Source organism: Triticum urartu, chromosome 3A (genome assembly GCF_056163025.1).
Source record: "Triticum urartu cultivar PI428250 chromosome 3A, HENAU_Tu73, whole genome shotgun sequence".
Lineage (NCBI taxonomy): Eukaryota > Viridiplantae > Streptophyta > Magnoliopsida > Poales > Poaceae > Triticum > Triticum urartu.
In genome coordinates, this window is record NC_141875.1 from 337,833,751 (window position 1) to 337,850,370 (window position 16,620).

At 45.1% G+C, this 16,620-nt stretch overlaps 2 long non-coding RNA genes across 3 annotated transcripts; one reads left to right on the forward strand and one right to left on the reverse strand.

Annotated features, from left to right (window-relative positions):
- The first annotated feature begins 2,717 nt into the window (after positions 1-2,717).
- On the forward strand, positions 2,718-6,470 carry LOC125543769 (uncharacterized). The gene is made up of 2 exons (XR_007298744.2): positions 2,718-4,799; positions 4,881-6,470. It is a non-coding gene; the product is annotated as an uncharacterized LOC125543769 (long non-coding RNA).
- A 3,330-nt stretch (positions 6,471-9,800) lies between these two features.
- On the reverse strand, positions 9,801-13,244 carry LOC125516170 (uncharacterized). 2 transcript variants are annotated; one of them, XR_007287257.2, is made up of 2 exons: positions 12,817-13,244; positions 9,801-12,706 (listed from the first exon to the last, which is right to left on the reverse strand). It is a non-coding gene; the product is annotated as an uncharacterized LOC125516170 (long non-coding RNA). The 2 variants fall into 2 exon arrangements; XR_007287258.2 differs by having other exon boundaries at positions 12,807-13,244.
- Positions 13,245-16,620: the final 3,376 nt, after the last annotated feature.

The window sequence follows — 16,620 nt, forward strand, 5'->3', positions numbered from 1 at the left end:
TGTCCCATATAAAATTTGCTGGTGACTATAAAGTCCATAACCAGGGCGGGTTATCAAAACCGCGTACATTCACATAACAAGTAAATAACATAGCTCCAAACGAGATTTGTTCATACTACCGGCTTACAACGCCATATGTAGAAAGGGTAAGAGCACAAAAAACTTAAAAGGCAGAACTCAAAGTGCACAGTCACATCATACTGGCGACTTATCGTCCAAAGCTAGACCGGGTTATCAAACCTCCGGATACACTCAAATATGAGCCATAAGGATTAAGGCTACATGACCTGAATCGTTTTAAACCATATGTCAACATGGTACAAAAATTTGAATCCAAACAATGTTCAAATGAAATAACAAATCAGAAAAACAAGGCTTTCATAGGCTGCCAAACCTTAATATCAAGTGTTGTTCAAGTGCCGCACAGCCACCGAGTTAATTCTTTATTCAAACCTGTAAGTCGGGCCTCACATGACCAACCGCCATTTTAATTTTGACAAGTTCAGAGTCTTTATAAGATTGACTATCAAGAGTACGGCGGGTCATTCCAGGATTACATGGGCGGAGTGGTAGACATACAAAGGCAGGATAACCTGGAGTTTTGGTGAATACACCTAGCGTCCAAGCCGATCAAAATGGTAAATATAGCTATGTTCATTGACCAGGAAGCCCCCAAGTGACCTATAGTAAGCCATCAAGGCAGGTTACCTATGTTTGAACTGTACATTGTAGCAAGTTCTCTTTGGTAACCTTTCAACTTGGGTAGAAAGCCCCCAAGTCGTTTGCAACAAGGTGTATAAGCCGGATCAAAGGGTAGTCATAACTATGCTTAATGATCAGGAAGCCCCCATGTTATTTGTAACAAGGCGTGCAAGCCAGATCAAGAGGGTAGTCACAACTATGCTCAAGGAGCAGGAAGCCCTCAGGTGATCTTATGAATTAACAATAAAGACTCAGATACTCAGAAATGAAACGGCAGAGGCCCTGAATTATCAGGGATGCCGGCTTTATCTTTCCCTAATAATAAAGCGGCTATTGCTTCTGCCTGCCTGCTCATCATCGTCAATTTAACGTATATTATTATTTTCGAGGTGGTACTAAAATTGTCCAACACAAAATAATTCGGCTATTACAACGCATCATTGTCTGGGCTTGGGCAGCGTCTGCTAATGGGCCTTTAGAAAGAGGTAAATACACCAGAGGTCTTAGAACTTGCACGCGGCGGTCACTTTGGTGCACAAAGTTGCAAAATACGTGTTTGGGGTCATTAAACTTGTGAGACTGTTCAAATACAGTCACACTCTCTGTACGCGAGCGTATCCGTCGATGCCAGCATGGCATGGGCCTGCTGTCAATGACACATGGATGCATTTTTGCACAAAACCCCTTCTTCTTCTTCTTCTATGCAAAATAAAAAATCAACAATCGATGGGACGAAAAGTTTAACTGCCAGATCTCGAACCCCGACCTAATGCTAGTACAATACAGGTCACACAAACTACGCCACACATCTGTAGACAGCTATTAAGAGTAACTAAGATTAATGTACAAAAACGGAAGCGCTCATGGAACAGAAATGGGCTGTGGTCCGGCGACCCATTTTGCACTTGTTTATTTTTCAGAAATTTGTAGATAGTATGCAAATTATAATGCCACTAATAAGATAATTTCAAATAATTTTCATGTATTATTCTAAAATAATACTTATGAATTATAAAAATGTTTGCATAATAATAACACAAATAGTTTTTAAATATTCATAATAACACCTATTCGTTTTATTTGAGAAATTCGTGGATCAGAAAAAATTGTTCATGTATTATTTTCAAATAATATTGTTTGTGCAATTCAAAATATGTAAATGCGTTAAAAAAACTACATGGCATTTATAAAAATGTTTAAACACTGTGAAAAATATTCATGTAAATTAAGAAATATACATTGCATTTAAAAAATGTTGACACATTTCAAAAAAAATTGTGAGTTTTACACAATGTACAATTATGCTCGCATGGTTCAAAAAACTGTTCGCGTAATTTTTCTATTGCATGAACATATTTTGAACTACACGAACATTTTTTACAATGTTTAAACATTTTTTAAAATGGCACATATTTATAGAGAACAAGAGTGATAAAAACATATACATTGTCTATCTCTAAATTACATCACATGTCGCAGTTGCTTGGTGGTTGGCTTATGCGCGAGTGAATCTCCATGTCACAGGTTCGAACCCACCGGTTGCACTTTGCATTCTTATTATTAGAAGACATAAATTTCTTCATTATCACTTTTTGGGTCCACCCGGATAGGATATACAGTATAATATAGTAGTGCAAAGTAAACACATGATACTGTTGGAGTGGTGGTTGTTCAATCGTGCCACTTAGCAGTACGTCCAAGTATGGAACCCCGCCGCCCCACTATTTTTCTTATTTTAGGGGTTCCTATGTAAATAAAAAAAGAACTGCGGGCTTTTCTACAAATCTATCATACAAGAGCAATTACGGTGGCTGACAGGGGGCCCGTGCCATACTGGCGTCTACGGATACGCATGCATACGGTGAGAGTGACTGTATTTGAACGGCCTCGTAAGTTTAGTGACCACAAAGACGTATTTTACAACTTTATGCACCAAAGTAACCGCCGCACGCAAGTTCTAAGACCTCTGGTGTATTTACCTCCTTTAGAAACATCCTCTCCCCCCTTCTGCCTTTTTTCTATTACACCCGAGCAAAGAGCAAGCTCTCAAAAATAAAAACGAAAACACCCGAGCAAGGAGCAATGACACAAGCACTTCTCTCGAACAGAAAAGAAAAAGGCCGAGAACAGGAGCTAGGGTTTGAATCACCATCTCTCCGGCCTACCCGCCGGTGCTCCGGTCACGCCTCTGCTCCTCTTCCCCCCTCTTCTCTTGCCCCCTTATCCTCCACCCTATTTTTCGACTGTTAGGCGCCACGAAGCCAGCCATCACTCCAGGACCTCGTCTTCGTCTGCATGGCGAGAAAAAAGGGCGACGGCGGAAAATATCTCCGGTTCCTTGGAGATGTCGGCGATATCCCAGGCGATCCGGGCCTGCGCGGTCGAGTCTGGGGCGTCGACGACGAGCCTGGTGTCCATGGATGCGATGAGGGCGGGAGGGGCGTGGGCCAAGGGGCCACCCGCGGCGGAGCGCGGTGCCGGGCGCGGCGGCAAGGGGGGCCGTGGAGGACGGGGCGCGCGTGCAGTCGGTGTTCATCAGCTGCCCCGGGGTGGGCAAGGCCACCTATGCCAGCTGCCTTTTGCGGCTCCACGGCATGGCCCACATCACCACTGGCGCTCTCATCCAAAGGGCCCCCTCCAAGCGCGCCGCCACCATCTGCCCCGCCTACCGCGCGCCGCCGGCCAACCCCCCACCGTTGAGCGCCGCCACCGCCTACCCTCCTCCCATCGGGATCCCCTTGGATCCAAAAATCCATCCACCCAGTCCTCGCCGCGATTTCCAAATTGAACCTACCGTCATCCGGCGTACTGGCAGGGTGTGGGGAGAGATCCAGATGGCGACGCCGGACTAGAGGTCGGAGGCAGCGAGGTCCGACAGAGAAGGGCGAGGTGCGGCAGAGGAGGCGACGGGTGGGCTGATGTTAGCGACAAATAGCGGCTGGGTCGGGCACTCAGTGAGGCAGATGCACGGGGGCATAGCTGCGCAGGGAAGCTGCAACCGCCGAGAAAACCCGTCAGCACGCCAATGGCCGCGGGCCACAGATGCGGCGGCCTTGACATCTCATGGATGACGCACATCGGCGTGCTGCTTGAGCGTGAGGGCAAGGAAAGCATCGAGCAGGCGGTCATCCGGCAGGCGGCGTCACAGAGCCTCGTGGAGCATGCAGAGGAGGAGATCCATCTCAAACCCTTACCATGAGTAGACTGCCGAAATTCTTCATAGAGGCCTCCACTGACTGACAGAGGTATGCCATCTCTCTGCTCTGCATCCCTAAACTGAAATATCTGCAGATTTAGCAAATGTTTGTCTCGAGGTCTGCATGAGACCATGAGCCTTTACAGTTCCAGAGCTTAATTGTTTTTACTCTATGGACATTGCAAGATGCCGAGGCCTTATACTTAGGAAGCAATTTAAGACAGTCCCACACCATTCTGCTTTGCACAGGCAGGTGATTTTGATAATATAGTTCCCATGTGAGTTTCATTTAAGGTTGTTCAATTTGGCACTCATTTTGGATATGAAGGTGAATAACTCCTAGGCGTCAAGAATCCTTAGGTTTGCACACCATACGCCATGCTGGAAAGGAAGGATTATGCTTTGTCAAGTCTCCCCCTCTTCATAATCATTGCCTTCTTTGTTTGTCAATTTTCTCATTGATTTATTTTTATACCATAAGGGAACATAGATGAGAAGTAGAGAATGAGGTCATGGCTGTATATACCATCTGTAGTTTTTCTTATGTGGCGTAGAAACCGAGCATAGCTCTGAACCGTAAGCTGGCTCAACACTCTATCTTCCATGTTTCAGGGTATCATTAGTTTAATGCCAGGCTAAGGCTTTTTTCCAAAAATAATTCAAGGAAAACCAATGCCAAAGGTCATGCGTCCTCGTGGACCTAGGTCCACCTAAACATAACTTAATGGGACAAGGTTCAGATTAAATAATTTTAGAAAGTTTCACACTTGATGCAAAATATTATAGTTTAGTGTTCACGTTGGACCAAGATTTAATAGTAGAGATTGCTTGGATTAAGTGGGGGTGAAGATGTTCTTGCTGTCTATATCTGGAATAAAAACCTGATGAAGATCCTTCCGAGGTAAGGTTCTCTTTGACTGTTCGTTCTTTGAACTCTTTTCCCGTCTCCTTATATTCATGACTTAGTTCTATTTTTGTGTAGGCGTTTCAAATGTGCCTCTTCTCGCACTGAATAGGGCCATCAACGGAGCAGTCAAAGAAGCAACACTGCAGTAGCAAAAACAATGATACGTGGCACTCTCCCAGTGTCCGCGCCCAGTATAATGTCAAAATAGTAGTTGCTTCTTGTTCTTCAGAAAGTAAATTTAAACATCTGTTGTAAGATTCCAGTACAAGCAAGATTTTTATGTGAGATAGTAGCCGTGTTATATTTACAAAATAAGGTTCTTTACTCCTAAGTCTAATGTTTTGTGCCTCACGTCTGAATTCAGGTCAAGGCAACCGCTGCTAGCTGCTCTGCCACAAGTACGAAAACAAACGTAGTTCTTTGCCTAAAAGGTGAAAACAATTGTACTAAGCACCAACACAATCACGTTTAGGTAGGGGTGAAGCCAGTTTGATTAGTGTGGTATTGCCGAAAACAATAGTACCAAGCACTAACACAATCACCTGAGTATATCACATGGGTATAGCACTGATTACTATTTGATTACCATTATACAGATTTTGAAGGTAAGACATTCAAAGTCGGGCTGTAAACGCGCTGGGGTTGTTTCTTATCATCAATGGGGACTACATGTTTTGAACGGACCATTTTTATACCATATCTAATAGTTCTGATAACAAATAGACACTGCTTTACTTTTAATTTTTTTGTATGGGTGTGTCGTTTTATTAATTTAGGAAATTGGAAGTGATATGTTGGTTTTACAGTTGTGACACAGTTAAAGTTGTACTTGCTAATGATACCAGGTGGCATTTTGAGAATGTGTCATTTTCTTGAAATAATCACCATTGTTTTCTCACTTTGTCTTTATCTTAAAAGATGGAGCACATATTGGCATACACTAGAACATTGTAACAGGCTTGACGATCAAAACATCTGTTGTCGGCTTGTTCATCTTGTATTTGCTAAAACCAGATGCACATTGAGTTTATATAAAAAGAATTGTACCCCAATCTGCTTCTCCTGTTCATTGTATCCACAGATTTTGTAAATCAGCGTATCGTATGCTTCTCATGTCCAGATTCAGTGGTTCACTTCATTTTTGCCAGGTGTGTATAGCTGACTGCTATTTGATTGCCCCGTTGACATGATAGATGAGGCAAGGGCCAAGGAGAGGAGAACTGAGGACCAGAAAGCATAGGAACAGATTTTGCTGCATTAGCCAAGGATAAAAAAAGAAAAGAGGGGAAAAGAAGCGGAGGATAAAGATTTGGCCAATGATCCGATATGTCTTCACTTCAAGGGTAACCTTGTACTTAGTCCTAAGATCGTAGGTTGATGTTTGGATTGAGAATTATTGCCTGGTTAAGGCAACTGCTAATTAGAATATGAATATAAAGGTTTTAAAATCAAAATTGTGTATAAACACTTTAGAATTTGATATAGTAGTAAATGCAAAGTTGTAGAGCATCTGAAGGAGGCTATAGTTTGTACTCCCCCCGTCTCACAATGTAAGACTTTTTTGCAAACAAGGCAGTAGACAGTAGTACTGAATGTTGATTTCTCTTTACATAAATGTAAGTGCATGATTAGTTTTGAGAAATAGTTTTATGCATTATTTTGATATATCTGCGTCTCTCCTGGTCTGATTGTAGTAGAAAAAAATTAGTTGGTGTGGGTTCCCTATATTTTAGTGCTAATAACTACAATCTATATCGCGTGGTAACAACATATGTTAGTCAGCTGGGTGCCCATATATATGCATAACTAATGGAGCTTTTACACTGAATTATTGCGATGAGCATAACAATGAACTGAGAAAGAGAAAGGAAGCGAAACCGCGATTCCATGATTTTGAAAGAAATGGAACGAAACACCATGCTCGGACATGGCAAGGACGAGATGCCGGCTGCTCAGATAGTGAGGCGAAGACGTTGAAGGAGTAATGAATGCAGACACGGCAAGGACGAGAAGCAGGGCAAGGACGATGTTGGGCCACTAGGACACAACGACGTGTTCAGGCAATCCTGCACGGCGGAGTTGTAGGTGGACATGGCGGTGAAGATTTTTTTTGTGAGGGACGAGGAGGTGGACATGTTGATGCAGTACTATACTATACGCCGGATTTCGTAGGCTGTTGTGGCATTGACCCACCATCAACCCATGTACAAACTGTGGTTTGCTGCCTAAACACGCATGTACATTAATGGCCTAGATACAACTTCTAATCATCTGCTTCTCCAATTAATTTTCTCATTCACCCAAAGCGTTCCTTTTCTTATTTTGCTTAAAAGTTCTTAATTAGAAAATAGTACATCAAACCACAAAAAAAGTACATAAGGATGGTCTCCCTTAGTTAATTAAAAATAGACAATTAGCTGCCTAGAATCATCTTATGTGCATATATCGGTTGGTTGTGCCATCATAAGCATTTCTCTAACCAAACAAAAATCCAAAGTACCAATGTGCATTCTGTGTGAAGAATTTTTACATCCCTATTTCCTGTGTATATACATAAAACAAATGGCTATTTATTTTCTTGGAGATCACGTTATTGTGTAGCAAGTTTGTGCTCTTATGCATAATTACTTTTTCTAGCGAACGTGGTATTATGGATTGTGCTTCTTTTACTTCTACATTGTAGTTAAAACAAGTACATATCTAACCATTTACCCATAACAAAGCAACCCTCTAGCGATTGGAGTCAGACACCTATGGTTATGTGGACATAAAAGTTTCCGGTAGAACTAGCACGCAGCCAGCCTGTGTGCCCATGTTTGACCCGACCAATTTTGATTAATAAGAACCAATGTTTTCTCTCGTTGCATCGCACGGGCATTTATTCTAGTTATGCTAATCATAATATATACATTGGTAAAAGTATGTACAGCACAAGAGACGGTCGCTCAGGTGTAATAAGGCTGAAGATGTGCAATGTTCCATGGCCGGTGGGTCTCCTCCTCCGACGTGCGTGAGTCCTTGTGGTCTCGAACATCAATGAGGTAGTATGACCTATTGTTTAGATTTTTGCTGACCACAAAAGGCCCTTCCCAAGGTGAGGATAACTTGTGCATATCTGTTTTATCCTGGATGAGCCGGAGCATCAAATCACCTTCTTGAAAGGTCCGGGTTTTAACCCGGCGGCTATAATAACGACGCAAATATTGCTGGAAAATCGCTAAATGAGCCGCTGCAAGGTCACGCTCCTCATCCAGAAGGTCAAGATCATCTTGACGTGCTTTTTCATTATCAGCTTCAACATAAGCCTCCACACGGCGGGAGTCGTGATGGATGTCACTGGAAAGAACCGCCTCTGCTCCATAAACCATGAAGAAAGGCGTGTAACCCGTAGAACTTTTGGGGGTAGTATTGATACTCCATAGCACTGAGGGCAATTCCTCAACCCAACAACTCGGCGTCCTCTGCAAAGGGACCATAAGCTGGGGTTTTATGCCTCTCAAGTTTTCTTGATTGGCTCTTTCATCTTGACCATTGGACAGGGGGTTAGCCACTGATGAGACACCAAGACGAATATGTTCTCATTGATAGAATTTTTTCATAGCATCCTTCGACAGATTAGTGCCATTATCAGTTATGATGCTGTGAGTGTAGCCAAAACGGAAAATCAGCTTTTTGATGAATTGGACCGTCGTTGCCGCGTCACACTTGCTAACGGGCTCTGCCTCAACCCACTTCGTAAACTTATCAATAGCCACCAAGAGGTGAGTCTTTTTGTCATTGTCTTTTAAAAGGCCCAACCATATCTAGCCCTCAGACTGCAAACGGCCAAGTAATTGGAATCATCCTCAATTCTTGAGCGGGTACATGAGCTCACCTGGAAAACTTCTGACAGCCATCACACTTGTTGACCAGATCCTCTACATCCCCATGAGCCGTCAGCCAATAGAACCCATGACGAAAAGCCTTAGCCACAAGAGATTTAGAGCCGGCATGATGGCCAAAATCTCCTTCATGAATCTCTTGTAGAATCTCACAGCCCTCCTCAAGAAAAATACAACGTTGAAACACCCCTGTGACACTGCATCTGTGCAACTCACCATTGACAATAGTCATCAACTTAGACTACCGGGTTATCTGCCTGGCAAAAGTTTCATCTTTAGGTAACTCACCCCTGGTCATCTAAGCCAAATATGGAACGGTCCAATCAGGAATAACATGAAGATCCGCTACCAACTGTGCCTCCAGGTCAGGGATAGCAAGATCCTCCTCCGTAGGCAATTTAACTGAAGGGTTATTCAAATTATCAAAGAAAGCATTAGGTGGTACCAGCTTACATTAGGACCCCAGTCGGCTTAAAGCATTAGCCGCCTCATTTTTCCTGCGATCAACATGTTCCACTTGATAACCCTTGAAATGACCAGCAATAGCTTCAACCTACCGACGATAAGCCGCCATGACTGGGTCTTTGGAATCCCAAGTTCCTGAAACTTGCTGATCCACCAAATCTGAATCGCCAAAACGCTTGACCCGACTCAGGTTCATCTCTTTGGCCATCTGAAGACCACGGAGTAATGCCTCACATTCATCTGCATTGTTAGTACAAGCAAACATTAGCTTTAAAACATAACAAAACTTATCACCTCACAGGGGAGTCAAAATAACTCCAGCCCCGAGCCTTCCAATTGCCTGGATCCATCAAAATGAATGGTCCAATATGTGTTATCAGGCTTTTCCTCAAGCATCTGCAGCTCTATCCAATCATTGATAAAATCCACAAGTGCTTGAGACTTGATAGCCGTCTGAGGCATATACTTCAAACCATGGGGTCCAAGCGCAATGGCCCACTTGGCCACCCGGCCTGTGGCTTCTCTGTTTTGAATAGTATCCCCTAAAGGAGCATAGCTAACCACAGTGTAACGCCCTCGATGCGGCTATATCTCCCACGTGTCGAAGCACAACTTAGAGGCATAACCACATTGAAAGCAATGTCGCAAGTGAGGTAATCTTCACACAACCCATGTAATACATAAGGGAAAAGATACATAGTTGGCTTGCAATCGCCACTTCACACAAATACATGAATAAAGCATTACATCAACCAGATACAATCAGGGCCCGACTATGGAGCCAAAATAAAAGAAGACTACCCCAAAAGCTACACAGATCCCCGATCGACCCCAACTGGGCTCCACTACTAATCAACTAGAACGAAACAACACAAAGGACAAAATCTTCGTCGAGCTCCCCCTGAGCTTGGTTGCGTCACCTGCTCGGTTCAACGGCACCTGCAAGCTGGTTTTGGAAGTATCTGTGAGTCACGGGAACTCAGCAATCTCACACCCTCGCGATCAAGACTATTTAAGCTTATAGGAAGCGTAAAAGGTATGAGGTGGAGCTGCAGCAAGCGACTAGCATATATGGTGGCTAACATACACAAAAGAGAGCGAGAAGAGAAGGCAAAGCACGATCGAGAAACTATGATCAAGAAGTGATCCTAGAACAACCTACGTCAAGCATTACTCCAACACTGTGTTCACTTTCCAGACTCCGCCGAGAAGAGACCATCACGGTAACACACGCGGTTGATGTTTTTTAATGAAGGTCAACTTCAGGTTTTCTACAACCGGACATTACAAATTCCCATCTGCCCATAACCGCGGGCACGGCCTTCGAAAGTTCAAATCCCTGCAGGGGTATCCCAACTTAGCCCATCACAAGCTCTCACGGTCAACGAAGGATATTCCTTCTAGCGGGAAGACCCGATCAGGCTCGGAATCCCGGTTACAAGACATCCTCGACAATGGTAAAACAAGTCCAGCAAGACCGCCCGATGCGCCGACATCCTGATAGGAGCTGCACATATCTCGTTCTCAGGGCAACACCGGATGAGCGCTCCGTACAACTAAAACCAGCCCTCAAGTTTCCCCGAGGTGGTGCTGCAAAGGACTCTAGTTCGGACCAACACTTAGACAAGCACTGGCCCGGGGGGGGGGGGGGGGGGTTAAAATAAAGATGACCCTCGGGATGCGCGACTCCCAAAGGAAAAAAGGCTAGGTGGCGAATGGTAAAACCAAGGTTGGGCCTTGCTGGAGGAGTTTTATTCAAGGCGAACTGTCAAGGGGTTCCCATTATAACCCAACCGCGTAAGGAACGCAAAATCCGGGAACATAACACCGATATGACGGAAACTAGGGCGGCAAGAGTGGAACAAAACACCAGGCATAAGGCCGAGCCTTCCACCCTTTACCAAGTATATAGATGCATTAATTAAATAAGAGATATTGTGATATCCCAACAAGTAAACATGTTCCAACAAGGAACAACATCTCCATGTTCCAACAAGGAACAAACTTCAATCTTCACCTGCAACTAACAACGCTATAAGAGGGGCTGAGCAAAGCGGTAACATAGCCAAACAACGGTTTGCTAGGACAAGGTGGGTTAGAGGCTTGGTTCAACAATATAGGAGGCATGATAAGAAAGTGGTAGGTATCGCGGCATAGGCATAGCAAAAGAGCGAGCATCTAGCAAGCAAAGATAGAAGTGATTTCGAGGGTATGGTCACAAACGCGACGTTACCGGAACCAACCCGAAGAAGCAACACCGGAAAAGAAGCAAACAATGTAGTAAACAACCACCACATAATCATGGCATGATGCACAATCAAGTAAGATGCATGTCCGGTTTAATGAAGCATGGCATGGCAAAATGCACAAACAATCCTACAAATTAAGTGGAGCTCAACATGCAACTCCGTTGCATATTGGCGAAACGCCACATTCAAGTTATTTAGTTCGATCTCGTTTATGTACCCAACAATATTAAATGTTGTTAAACATGGCAAGAGGGTGAAGCAAAGTAAAACTACCTATCTAGTCAAGTTTAAATGAGGCCGGAAACAACGAACAACAATTCCGGAAAATCCTCATATGCATATATTAGGTTTGGAACTGTTCTGCCCTAAATCATATTTTATAGTTATTAAACATGCAAAGTAAGGTCACCATGTTAAACTAGGCATTTTTCTACCCCATTTACATATAAAGTTTATTAAAATCCAAGCTACGGTTATTTAGTTATGATTATAATCATTTTAATAAGTTATTTAAGCAAATTTAAACAAACAACATCTTAAGCATTTTAAACATGGATGAAAAAGACATATTATGAAACTAGATGAAAAACTAAGCATATTTCATATATAAGTTGTTTTAATCCGATGCACGGTTAATTTGTTATTAATAATGCAAAACAGTGGCAAAATGATGTAATTATGCATGCACTGGAAAATGATTAAATCCTAAGCAGAGAAAAAAAACATACTTGGGCCAGAAGCATCACGGTGCAGTGGCCCAGATGAGGCTTCGAGCCGAATGGCTCTGTGCAAAATAAAATAAAATAAATGAAGAACGGGGCAAAACTTGGGTGCCTGGGAATCGAACCCAGGACCTCCTGCTGTTGTTGCGCTGGGATGACCAGCAGAGCTGGCTTGGTGAACTTAGCATAGTAGCAGCAGAATATCGAGCAAACAAGGAGGCGGAGTCTGGACTCCACGGATGCACAGAAGTCACCGGCGAGGATGGCGAGTGAAGCGGCTGCTGCTGCCGCAGCAGAGCAACGGCGAGCGTGCGGGGACGGCCCGATCCGAGGCGGGGAAGGCATGGGCTCGTCCTGTTTCCGACCGGATCCGGGTCGATGTGGCTCCATGGTGCGGCGGCCATGGCGTTCCCTGGTGCAGCACAAGAGGGAGATCGTGAGGAGAGAGGCCATGGCAGGGGAAAACAGAAAGAGGGGAAAGTGAGGAGGAGGAGAGGCACGGCCTTGAGGCCCGGCGTCCATGGCGGAGGAGCTTCAGCGGCGGCGTGCGGCTTCGAGTTCTACGGTGACGGCCATGCCTGCTCCTGTTCGAGGCAAAGAACAGAGAAAAACATAGATTAGAGGGAGATAGAGGTAGGGGAAACGGGAGGAAGGAGAAAGATGGGTAGCGGCACAGCGAACTACTGCTGCTGACCGAAGCGTGGTCGCAGGAACGGAGGCAGGTCCGCGCGACGACGTCCATGGCGGCTAATGAGACCTGAAGAAAGACAGACAGAGAGAATTGAGAGAAGAAAATGGGGGAGGGAAGCCGAGAGAGAGGGAGAGCAGGGAAGGAGAAGGGCACGAGGGTCCCTGGTGTGGCTGTTACTCTGGCAGGGCACTCCGGCGAGGTCACTTGCCAGCGCGAGGCAAGGGCGTCGGGGAGGCATGAGGCTTCGAGCGCGAGTGATGCGTCTGCTCTCTCCTTAGGTGCGAGAGGAACGAGGAGAGCCCCGGGCGGGGTGGAAGGTGATCGATGGATTGGCTGCAGTGGATGGATTGGATCCAGGTGTGGCTGGTGGTTGGCGCGGTGGGGAATGGGAGGATCCCGAGGTGGGAGATGCTGGCGGCGGTGGCTGGGAGGATGGGACAAGGCTCCTCATTTCTAGGGTTCGGTCTGGTTATATATTAAGTGGGTTTTTATTAGGGGTATTTGGTCCCTCCGATCTTAATCGGACGGTCGCGAATAAATAGGTTAGGGGGCCCAAATAAAGAAACGGAGACGTTTTGTAGATGTTTGGGGATGATCCGGACACAACGGTGACGACTGCTCGGGTCGGGTCCTGGACAATTTTCGGACGCGCGCGCGAGGAGGGCCAAGGGCTGACGAGAGAGGTTAGGTTGGGTCTGGTGGATAGGTAGTGGACTGTGTAGAAGGTCTCAGGCTGAGAGAAGAGAAGAGAGGCCTGGCGACTGTTTCCGGAGACCGAAAACGTCCGACGTTTGACCGACTATATTGTCGCTATAGTTAATTGTTGGGGCGTCAAACGAACTCCGAATGCGATGAAACTTGACAGGCGGTCTATCTACACTATAATAAGACCACACGCCAACTTTCATCCCATTCCGAGAACATTTTACGGCCACTTATAAATTACTATTTTGGACATGCCGCGGACGCGTGCAAGTGTGGTTGGGCTCAGAACGGACAACGGACGGAACGAGGAGACCGAGACGGATGCAAGTTTTGAAAACATGATGATGCAATGCATATGATGACATGATAAAATGCAACACACAAGCAAATGACAAGGCAACAACAGCGAATAACTGGAGGACACCTGGCGCAACGGTCTTGGGGCGTTACACACAGTGACGGGATGACCAAGGAAATATTGCTTCAACTTACGACTAGCCATGAACACTCGATAAACCAGCTTCTGCCAATGTGGGTGCCTCTGCTTAGATTCAATGAGCACCTCACTAACATTGTAAACTGGCCTCCGAACTAGATACTCCTTGCCAGATTCCTTTCTTTCCACAACAACCGCTACACTAACGGCTCTACTGTTAGCAACCACACATAAAAGCAAGGGCTCCTGATCAATGGGAGCTGCAAGGAATGGCGGCTCAACCAACTGCTTTTTCAATGCCTCAAAAGCCTGATCAGCAGCATCAATCCATACAAAGTATCTCTTTTATTCATCATGTGGTATAAAGGGATATCCTTCTCTCCCAAGCGGCTTATAAACATGCTCAAAGCTGCAATACAACCCGCCAAATGCTGGATGTCATTGATACATGTCGGCTTAGCCAAAGAAGTGGTAGCCTTGATCGATTTTCTTCGGGTTAGCTTCAATGCCTCTCTTAGAAACTGAAAAGCCCAATAGCTTACCGTCTAGCACACCGAAAACACACTTGTCCCGGTTAAGCATCATTTTGTAGACCCAGAGGTTGTCAAAGGTCTCCTTCAAATCATCTAACAAGGTTTCCTTGTTCCTGGATTTCACAAAGATATCATCCACAAAAGCATGAACATTGTGTGCAATCTAGTTGTGAAGACAATTCTGAACACATCGCTGATAAGTTGCCTAGGCACTCTTGAGACCCAAGGGCATAGACACGTAGCAGAAGGCTCCAAAAAGAGTGATAAAGTTTGTCTTCTCCTAGTCCTTAACTGCCATCTTGATCTGATGATTACCGGAATAAGCATCTAGAAAACTCAAACGCTCACAACCTGCCGTAGCATCAATGATCTGATCAATACGAGGAAGAGCAAAATGATTGTCCGAACAGGCCTTGTTAAGGTCTGTGTAATCCACACACATATGCCAAGTGCCGTTCTTCTTAAGTACCAGGACCGGGTTAGCCAACCACTCAGGATGAAAACTTCAATAATAAACCCAGCCGCCAAGAGCCGAGCTACTTCTTCACCAATGGCCTTGCGCTTCTCTTCATTAAAACGACGAAGGAATTGCTTGAATGGTTAAAACATTGGATCAACATTGAGAGTGTGCTCAGCAAATTCCCTCTGTACACCTGGCTTGTCTGAAGGCTTCCATGCAAAGATGCCCCGGTTCTCATGGATGAACTCGATGAGTGCGCTTTCCTATTTCGGGTCCATATTGGCACTGATACCGAACTGTTTGGATGAGTCGCCAGGAACAAAGTCAAGCTGCTTAGTGTCATCTGCCGACTTAAACTTCAACCAGGGGTCATGCTCTGTGGTTGGCTTTTTCAAGGGTGTCATATTTGCTGGGTTAACATTATCTTTGTAAAACATCAATTCCTCTGTTGCACAAACATACTCAGCGTAGGCAGCATCACCATCTTCACACTCCAAAGCTATCTTCCTGTTGCCATGTATCGTGATGGTACCCTTACGACCCGGCATTTTAAGCTGTAAATAAACATAACAAGGTCGTGCCATAAATTTAGCATAAGCTGGCCGTCCAAAGAGGGCGTGATAAGGGCTCTTGATCTTGACCACCTCAAAGGTCAAAGTTTTAGCTCTATAATCATGCTCATCGCCAAAAGACACTTCCAAGGCTATCTTACCCACTGGATACGCCAACTTACCAGGCACCACCCATGAAAACAGTAGAAGACTACTTAAGATCTTTGTCAGTCAAATTCCTACCGCAAAAGGTATCATAGTAAAGGATATTGATACTACTGCCTCCATCGATGAGCACCTTTGTAAACTTGTATCCTCCAACCTGAGGAGCAACTACCGAAGCCAATTGACTCGGATTGTCAACCCGGGGTGAGTGATCCTCACGACTCCATACAATAGGCTGTTCAGACCATCGCAAGTATCAAGGGACTGCTAGCTCAACCGCGTTCACTGCCCGCCTCTGAATCTTCTGGTCTCGTTTGCATAAGCTCGTGGTAAACACATGATGCCCACTATTTAGCTACTTTGGATTACTCTGATAACTGGACTGCTGCTGCCGACTCCCTTGTTTAGATTTCTAATTAAAACCACCTTGATTGCCTTCACCCTGAAAACTAGAGCTTGAGCCGCCACCTCCAAAGCCAGGTCCGTGCGAGCCGGATCCTGACCCGACGTGCCGGCCATGATTGTTCTGGAAAAACCCAGAATTTCTATACTCCCTCATGATGAAGCAATCTTTCCAGAGATGATTGGCCAGCTTCTCTTGCATACCATGCTTTGGACAAGGCTGATTCATAATCGCCTCAAGGTTGAACTTTGGCCCGCCAAACCAGGGTGTTGATGATTTCCCCTTATGACGCTGATTGTTATTCTGCGTGTTGGTATTGACCACAAAGTCTGAATCGCCGTCCATCTGCTTGTGCTAACCATTATTAGCTTGATCCACTGTATTATGTTGTTGTCCCTTTGCATTGCCACTCTTCTCCCCTTGCCAGCCTTCTCCTCATCAGACTCAAGGTCCTTGGTATTACCAGAGTCGGCGTATTTGATAAGAGCCACCATGAGCTCTCCCATATTGTTGTAGTGGCGCTTAAGCCGCCCCAGCTTCTGTTTGATAGGAAG